The sequence below is a fragment of the Mastomys coucha genome, unplaced genomic scaffold (assembly GCF_008632895.1).
Source record: "Mastomys coucha isolate ucsf_1 unplaced genomic scaffold, UCSF_Mcou_1 pScaffold20, whole genome shotgun sequence".
Taxonomy (NCBI): Eukaryota; Metazoa; Chordata; class Mammalia; order Rodentia; family Muridae; genus Mastomys; species Mastomys coucha.
Genome location: NW_022196903.1, coordinates 38,887,637 through 38,896,314, shown reverse-complemented (window position 1 = coordinate 38,896,314; position 8,678 = coordinate 38,887,637). Strand labels below are relative to the sequence as shown.

General features: G+C 36.1%; 1 long non-coding RNA gene across 1 annotated transcript; it reads left to right on the top strand.

Annotated features, from left to right (window-relative positions):
* The first annotated feature begins 4,777 nt into the window (after positions 1–4,777).
* On the top strand, positions 4,778–8,041 carry LOC116098098. Its single transcript, XR_004121692.1, has 3 exons — positions 4,778–4,850; positions 6,161–6,212; positions 7,971–8,041. It is a non-coding gene; the product is annotated as an uncharacterized LOC116098098 (long non-coding RNA).
* The last annotated feature ends 637 nt before the right edge of the window (positions 8,042–8,678 follow it).

The window sequence follows — 8,678 nt, the reverse complement described above, 5'->3', positions numbered from 1 at the left end:
GCTCTTGGTCCTGTGGAGGGTTGATGCTCAGTACAGGGAGATGCTAGAGCAGTGAGGCAGGAATGGGAGGGGTAGGAGAAGTGCCCTCATAGAGTCATGCAGAATTATGGGCATGGGTTGAGGGGTTGGGGAAAGGAAACTGGGAAGAAAGACAACATTTGAAATGTAAACATATAAAATAACCAATAAAAAATAAATCTTTTTTTAAAAAATGTTTACAATCCTTAGTCATCAGGAAAATGAAAATAAAAGCTACTTTGATATTTCATCTGAAACCTGGTAAAATAGCTAAAATCAATAGAAGAAATAATGTTTATATTGGAGATGAAATGGAGAAAGGAAAACATATATCTGTTGCTGGAAATACATCTTGTACATCCTTTATGGAAACCAATATGGTACTTCTTCAGGAAGCTGGGAACATTCATCTCAAAATCCACCTATGCTACTTTTAGACATATACCCAAAGGACATTTTATTCTATCACAGACACATTTGCTCAACTAGGTTCATTACAACATTATTTATATTATCTAGGTATTGAAAAGAGCCTAAATGTCTGTCAGTGGGTGAATGGATAAAGAAAGTGGGGTATATTTACACAATGGAATATTATTCTACAGTTAGAAATGAAATTCACAAGTAAATGAACTAGAAAAAAGTAAGGTTATCTTTACCAGAAAAACAAATATAGTTTATATTCAATTACATGAATATTATCTATTAGATCTTCAATATTCAGGCTATAATCCATAGAACCACAGAGGTTAGATATAAAGTAAAGGTCTGAACAGAGGATTGGAGCACCTTAGAAAGGGAAAATAGAATAGACAGTTGTGGATGGATGGTAGCTGGGCAGGAATATGAGAATTAAATAGGGAGAGGAAGCAAGAAGAAGAAAAGTGATGTAATAAGAGGAGGCATAGATAAAACTAAGGACTATTTATAGAATTTTATAGAAAACTAATACAGTAGAATTTTCCTAAAATATATATGTATATAATGGTGTTCTAAAAGGAATTTCCAAATAATAGGAGAGATGGAGCCCCAACTGGACAATTCTTGTCACCAAATGAAGCTTCCAGTTCTAGGTATGAGTTACATCTAATCAAATTGTGGGCCAAAGGGGTCACATGGGCACTTCCAAACAGGCAATGTTATTGTCAAAGCTATTGGTTGCTCTTCACAAACATATGATGAGGTCCTACAGCTGAAAAACAGTAACTATACAACTCATTGAGCATGGAGAAGTCAAACTGGTGCCTACTTAGACCCTTCACCACTACTGTTTAGTATTTATGGTACTAGAAGGTACTCTGAATGCTACCAAAGAAGAAAAATAAACACCAACTCAGCTACAAATCTATCTACAAGAGTGATATATGCAAGACACGTGCAGTAGTGGCACAAAGCTTATGGGAGTAACCAACCAATATCTAATAGAATTTAAGTCTTTCTCCATGAAATGGAACCCACCCACCAACACTGCTCAGGTAGTCAAAAACTTGAGATGTGTCAGGGACCTAGAGGAAAACTCAATGCTAGCATTCTGCTAAAGGAACATAGCAAGAAATGGGATCCTAAGGACATTATGTTACATTCATAGATCAATGTCTTGTGAAGCCATCATCAGAAAAACTTCTTCCTTCAATAGATAGGAATAAATTCAAAAACCCCACATCTGGACCATATGTAGAAAGTAAATGGTCTAGGAACACCCAGTCCTAAGTGAGATGTCACCATCAAATTTCTTCCCTCAGGAAAAGATGTTTAGAGGAGAAAGGTTGTGGAGCCATAGTAGATGGAAAACACTAAAGAAACAAGGCTTTCTGAACACAGTAGGACTGATGTACACAGGAATTCACAGAAGCTGTGGAAGCACCCACAGGGCTCACACGGGTCTGGGCCTATTGAGCTTACAGTGCTGGGAGTGGAAGTAGACACAAGTCCAAATCACTATCCCAAAACCTATCTCCGATTGATAATCACAGATAAACAAAAAATAAGTTTTCTCTACTATAGTCTCACAGAGTATACAAACTACTCTTCTTTTAAAGATTAAGCAGAATTTTATATACATGTATAAAATTGTCAAAGAAAATTCAGAAAAGAGAAGAATCGCCAGATATAGTAGCTCACACTTGTAAGTGTAACAGTGGAAAGTCAGGGAATTGAGAATTCATGATAATCAGTCATTTTTGAATAATCATAAGCCACCCTGTGACCCTGCGCCATGCCCAGTTGAAGATAGCCAATACTAAATGAACTCCATGGTATTGTTGGAAGGGTTGTTGGTGTTGCTGCTGCTGCTGTTGCTGTTGGATTGCTTGGTTTGGTTTTTGGTTTTGTCTCATAATGCCTTCTCTTAACATTTTTTTTATTTTCTTTTTGTCCCAAGATTTTTTTTTTTTATGAGTACACTGTAGCTGTCTTCAGACACACCAAAAGTATCAGATCCCATTCCAGATCATTGTGAGCCACCATGTGGCTTCTAGGAGTTGAATTCAGGACCTCTGAAAAAGTAGTCAGAGTTCTTAGCACTGAGCCATCTCTCCACCATCACCGCCTCTCTTTTAAAGGTTTATTTTATGTATGTGAGTAAGTACACTGTAACTGTCTTCAAACACACAAGAAGAGGACATTGGCTCACATTACAGATAGTCATAAGCAATCATGTGGCTGCTGAGAATTTAACTCAGGACCTTTAGAAGAGCAGTAGGTGTTCTTAACCATTGAGACATTTCTCTAGCTTAACATTTTTATCTAACCCTACAGGTCTTTTGCTTTTATTTTATGGTTCCCAATTTTGTGTTTATACATGATTTCTGTGATTTCTGTGTGTGTTAATTTGTTTTTCTACTTCTATATGTGTTTCTTGTGCTTTTTCTTTGCATCTTTGCTTTTCTGTTTGTTTATTTTTACATTATTGTTTTTTCCTTATTTTTAGATGGCTATTTTTTAATGATAACAGAAACAACAATGAAGATTTTGGTGAGTGGGGAGGTTTGGAGGATCTGAGAGGACTTGGCAAAAGACAATAATAATCAGAATATAATTATATGAAAAATGTATTTTCAACTAAAAAAAAACCCTACTCTTTAAATGTAATGGGACTTTTCTTTTCTAACTATTCAGCATAGGGATAGCTTAGTAGGTAAAGTACCTACAATATAAGATTGAGGTCAGATCTCCAGAATTCATGTATAGCCTAATGTGCCAGTATGCATCTGTAATCTCAATGTGCCTCTTGTGAGATGCCAGGTAGAAACAGAAAAATCTTCTGAAGCTTTAAGTCCAGTTAGCCTAGTTTACAAAGCCACTAAAAAACAAACAAACAAAAACCCTTCCCTCAACAAACTTGAAGAATCAACAACCAACACCAAGCTTACCTTCTGACCTTCACATATGCACATTGGCACTCATATCTATACACATCCATAGAAAGATTTTTTTATAAATCTCAATGTAATTAAAATATATTAAAATAGTAAAGAGAAAAATGTCCATCACAAAAGTTACAGAAAAAGTATTTGATAAATTTATACATGCATTAATGTTGCATAGACAAATCAAAGCAAATTTCAAAAGAAGGAAATTCTATATACAGAAATCAGATCCCATTCAGTCTTACAGAGAGAATTACAAAATGCAGAATAATAAGCTTCATAACCTAACATCTATATGATAACCCAAGATATCATTATTCTAAGTGAAGATACAACCAAATATACTAGCTATAAACAGGTGAAAAGGTGGTTTAAGAAACAAAACATACAAATAATTAGAATTAGTCTAATGGATTGTCATCAAGCAGAAAGTGGAAACTAATTATGGAATGGACTAATATATCTCCAATAGAGCCAACAAGAAATTTATCCAACTATTTATCAGTAAGTAAAAGAAAAACAACCTAAGCATGAAATAGAAATTCTCAAAAGACTTTGTAAAACTTTAGACATTGTTCAGAATTGTTGATAGTTTCTATTCATTTTGTTGTAAATGCTTATTTTCATGCTGTTCTATAAAATTTTCACATGTTTCTTGGCCAGAATGCCCTCACGCAGTTCACCCCTTTGCTTTTGATCTTATTGTAGAACACTTTTAGAGGAAAACCAGACATGCAGACCTAAGCATGAATAATTCATATGCTACAACTTTAACAGACCTGCCCTGACTCTCAGTGATTCTTCAGTTCAGCCTTCATTGATTTTATGGAGAAAACTGAAGCCACATATACACTGCTACTCAAATCCAGGAATCAATGTCCCTGTGTTTATGTAACATCCAGAATGAGAGAGACTATAAGTAGTATGATAAGTCTACCCTTTCAGAGTTAAAGGGAACTTTGGAGGTCATTGAGTGTAAACCTTACATTTTCTAGCTTTTGCAGCTGAGGCTAAGAAACCTGAAGATGCTAGGGGATCTACCCCCCCCACCATCTTTCTAATTCATCTTTGCCTAAATAAAGAAAAACATCTGCCATTTAGTTCTCACTTTCCCTATTTTTACAGAATGCAGCTTCATCAAGCATCCTCCCTCTTTAATGTATTTAATATATTCCTTTGATCTGTCAACATTTGACCACTCCATATGCCACTGTATCAATGAGATATGCATAAAATATAAGCAAGGTAAAATCTGACCAGAAAACAGAAATTGCTTTGAAATATAAAAGTCCAGTTCCAGGAAAGGGTTACTTCTTTTGGAATTGTTGGCCAATGAAGTCATATAGATTCCCAAACATTGTAAGATATTGTTCTACCTCTTCCTGTCTTCTAGAATGTGATAGTAAGACCCTAATGCTAAACAGTCCAAAAGCATGAGGTGCAGACTATAGTGAAAACAAACTGGTAAGTATTGAAAGATTCATCCTGACTGACTAGTTTTCGTAGTGTGGGAAGGAGCTAAGCAGGCTAGCAGAGGAGAAAAGTAATCATTGGTCAGACCCAGCTATGAACCCTTTGATCTACAATAATGACTGGCTGGGCAAGACTTACCCACTGTACAACACTGACACGAACATCATGAAAGGAAACATTTTACAGTTGGATTTAAGCATCTCTCCAGAAGATGGAACTCATATTCGGCACGTTTATCAGCTCAGGAACCTATGGTTAGACAAGACATATGCCCTAGGGAAAATTCACTATCATCTGCTAAATGGATAGAGTACTAAGCAAACTCCTAATGATTTATCTTTATATCCACAGATCAACCTTCACCTATGAAGCTTCTATTTGTAATTAACCATGATTAGCAGCACAGTGATTCATAAATGGCCATAGGGTAGAGAGTAAGAGACTTCAGAATGTTCAAAACTAAAAGGAACATTTACATTGCATCCTACCCTGAAAGCTCAGGGATTATTGCAGAAAGTGGGCAGAAAGACTATAAGAGCCAGAGATAGTGGATATTGACAGGAAACAGTGTCTCCTAGACACAACAGGGTGCGTGCACGTGCACACACACACACACACACACACACACACACACAGGAGTTGGAAAGCATACAAAACCTGTGCAAGCCCAAGCCAGACCATCTTCTAGCATGGAGAAATGAGTTGAGCAAAACAGTCACACCCATAGCCATGGAGCTATTGACAACTTTCTCTGCTGAGAAAGAGAAAGGCAGTTTTCTCTGAGGGTAGCCCTGGTAAGTCAACCATGCTCCAGTGGAAGTCCAAACATCCAAGCATATTTGGACAGCAAAAATTGGTCTTGAAGGATGTTTTGTTTTGTTTTGGACAGCAAAAATTGGTCTTGAAGGATGTTTTGTTTTGTTGTTTTGTTTCAAAAAGGATACAAAAGGGAAAGTGCAGTAGATCTGGGAAAAGTTACAAGGTTAATATGATCAAAACATATCATATTAAAACTCTCAACTAACAAAAATACATCATGATTTTATCAGAAAAAATGTATAAGGTTAAAAAGGTTTTCTCACATTACAAAAGATTATGTTAAAGGGATTATCACTCAATAATGACAAAGCTAGCTTACCTGCAACTATTTAACCATCACTTAACATCAAAAGACAATGGGTGGCTTTAGCTTGAACATCACAGCTATTTAATGCTACAAGAAAGAGTATAAAGTCATAGTTGGATCAGTCACATGGACAGATTCTCAGCAAGCCCTGTTCACTCTCTGCTACTTCTTATAGGATGGAAATTTGTTCTCAGACTCACTCAGATGCAAGGAGACCAGGGAGCAAGGTGAGGTTTGTTCATCAGTTAAACGTCTGATGACAAGGTTTTACCAGTGGGAATAAAAAGGGGCATCTGAAGAGTCTGCAATCAATAATTGAGTGTTCTGTACCCAGTTAATCATTGTATCTATATAATCTGCTCCAGTGTCTGATGTTCAATAAATAGTGAATACTAAATGGCATTCCACAGTAAGTACCACATGTGCACTGGGGAATAAACACCCTTTAGTAGTTAGCCAGGTTTTTAATATAAAGGGAGTACAATAACATCTTACCACAATCATAGTTCTATCTAGAATCAGAAATAACACCCTCTGCACAAATTACACAGTAAGACCAATTTGAACAACTTGGTTTGAAACATAAGTAATATACATATATATGATATATATATTATATATATATATTTAGACAAGATATTTAAAGAGCAAGAATTGATGGTATCTAAGATTCTTTTGTCCCTTTTCTTGGAACCACAAGACAATGAAAGATGAAGGCACTGAAGTGATAAAGAAAACATAAAACAACATAATGAAACTGAGAGAGGGTCATCTGGACATGTGTAAGAATTCAAGCACTACTATTTTAACTGAATCACAGGACAAAAATATGAGTCACCTATAGTTTCAACAGCTTTTATCCATTTAGGGAAACAATTGATCTTCCATTAGATGCACTAAGAAAACCACTGATGAATTTATACTGGCTAGTGACATTTGTTGTCCCAGAGAGATGAGAACACACATGTTCAGTGTTACAATAAATGATGGTAATACCATGTTCCCTGAATAAATGAAAGGTACAACATGGACTCAGTGTCATCCATACATCTAGTGTTATCATATTGCAACCACAGTATGGAGCAAGATATTGCTTTTGTGTGTGTATATGTGTGTATGTGTGTCTGCTTGTGTGTGGTGTGTTTGTGTGTATGTGTGTGTGTGTGTGTGTCTTTCTACCTGTCTGTCTGTGTCTGTGTCTGTGTGCATGCCTGCTTGGGTGTAAATTGTTAGAAATTTTCACAGCTACATTCTACTTTCACTACAGTTTTGCAACTAATTATACCTTTATGTTTTATTGTTATTTATGTTTTCCATTTTATGGACCCACTAAGTTTTGGGGTTGTTTTTGTTTGGTTTTGTTTGGTTTGGTTTGAGTTTATGGTTGAAGCCCTGCATACCCCCATATCCAGATACATGAACAACTAAATTCATTAACCAAATACACACAAAATCAGAACACTGGGTTACCCAGTTTAATAAAACAGAAAGACCCTTTTATGCACAGCAACATCTGGGCTTTTTTCTACTGTAGTGACTCATTAGTAAATGCTCATAATTGGGGTAATGAGCCAATAAAAGTCAAAACTGCTTTGAGTTTACAGGAACATATTTCCCTTCAGCCTTATACTTTGTCCACACAAATACCTTCAAAGACTTTATGTGATTCCTATAGTATGTCTAGAATCTTGATGGCAGTAACTATTTTCTCCTGGGAATATCTATAATTCAAATATACATCTAGCACATCTTATAAACTTAGTTCTGCACTGAGATAGGAAGAGCATTGCAGTTTCTAGTCACCTCAGCATTGACAGAGTTATCCGTAATCACCTATGTACTGATGATAAGTAAAAGTATATATGATCAGGTCTTCAGAGGCACTCATATTCTTCATCACATTAAATTCATCTTTTATAGATTTAAATTTAAATTAAAATTTAGATTTATATTTAAATTAAATGTAATCTTATAAATGTGTTCAGGTTCATGAGATGGCTCAGTGGATAAAGGTACCTGCAGCCAAGACAGATGACAAGAGTTTGATCCCTGTGACCCACCTGATAGAAGACCAGAACTGACTCACAATCATCCTCTGAATTCTGCATGCATGTTACTGTATGAGTGTATCAACACACATATACATATAAATAAATGGCAGTAAAATTTTAAATTAAAATGCAAATATGTCCATGACAAAGCTTCAAGCACTTGTTTTCATGATGAGTAATTCTGTCAAACTATCTCCACAAGTTTTTATTGTTAGGCAAAGGAAACATGGGTTTAATGGAGCATTTAGGTGGCTGAGGCAGGAGTGTAGTCAAACCCTGTCTTGGAAAAGACAAATGATAGGAAGGTAGGGAGAGAGGAGGTCCCTAAAATGACCTTAAAACATATGCACTAATTTCACTGAGATGTACAATTTGTGTAACTTTCTGATAATGACCAAATGTTCTATTCCAAACATATATGCCAAACCTTAAGTAAAAGCCTGGTTCATATTCTCTGGTAAAATGCATCTTAATGATTTGACAGTGCCCTTTGAGATAAAATATGATCCTTTCCCTGAGAACACATGAATAGCCTATGAAGAGCCTGAATAGCCTTCCTTAACACCAGAGATGAATGCACACAGCTTGGCTCCTCCTCCCCCTCCTCCCCCCCACCTCCCAGAGCACAGAAGGAAAGCACTT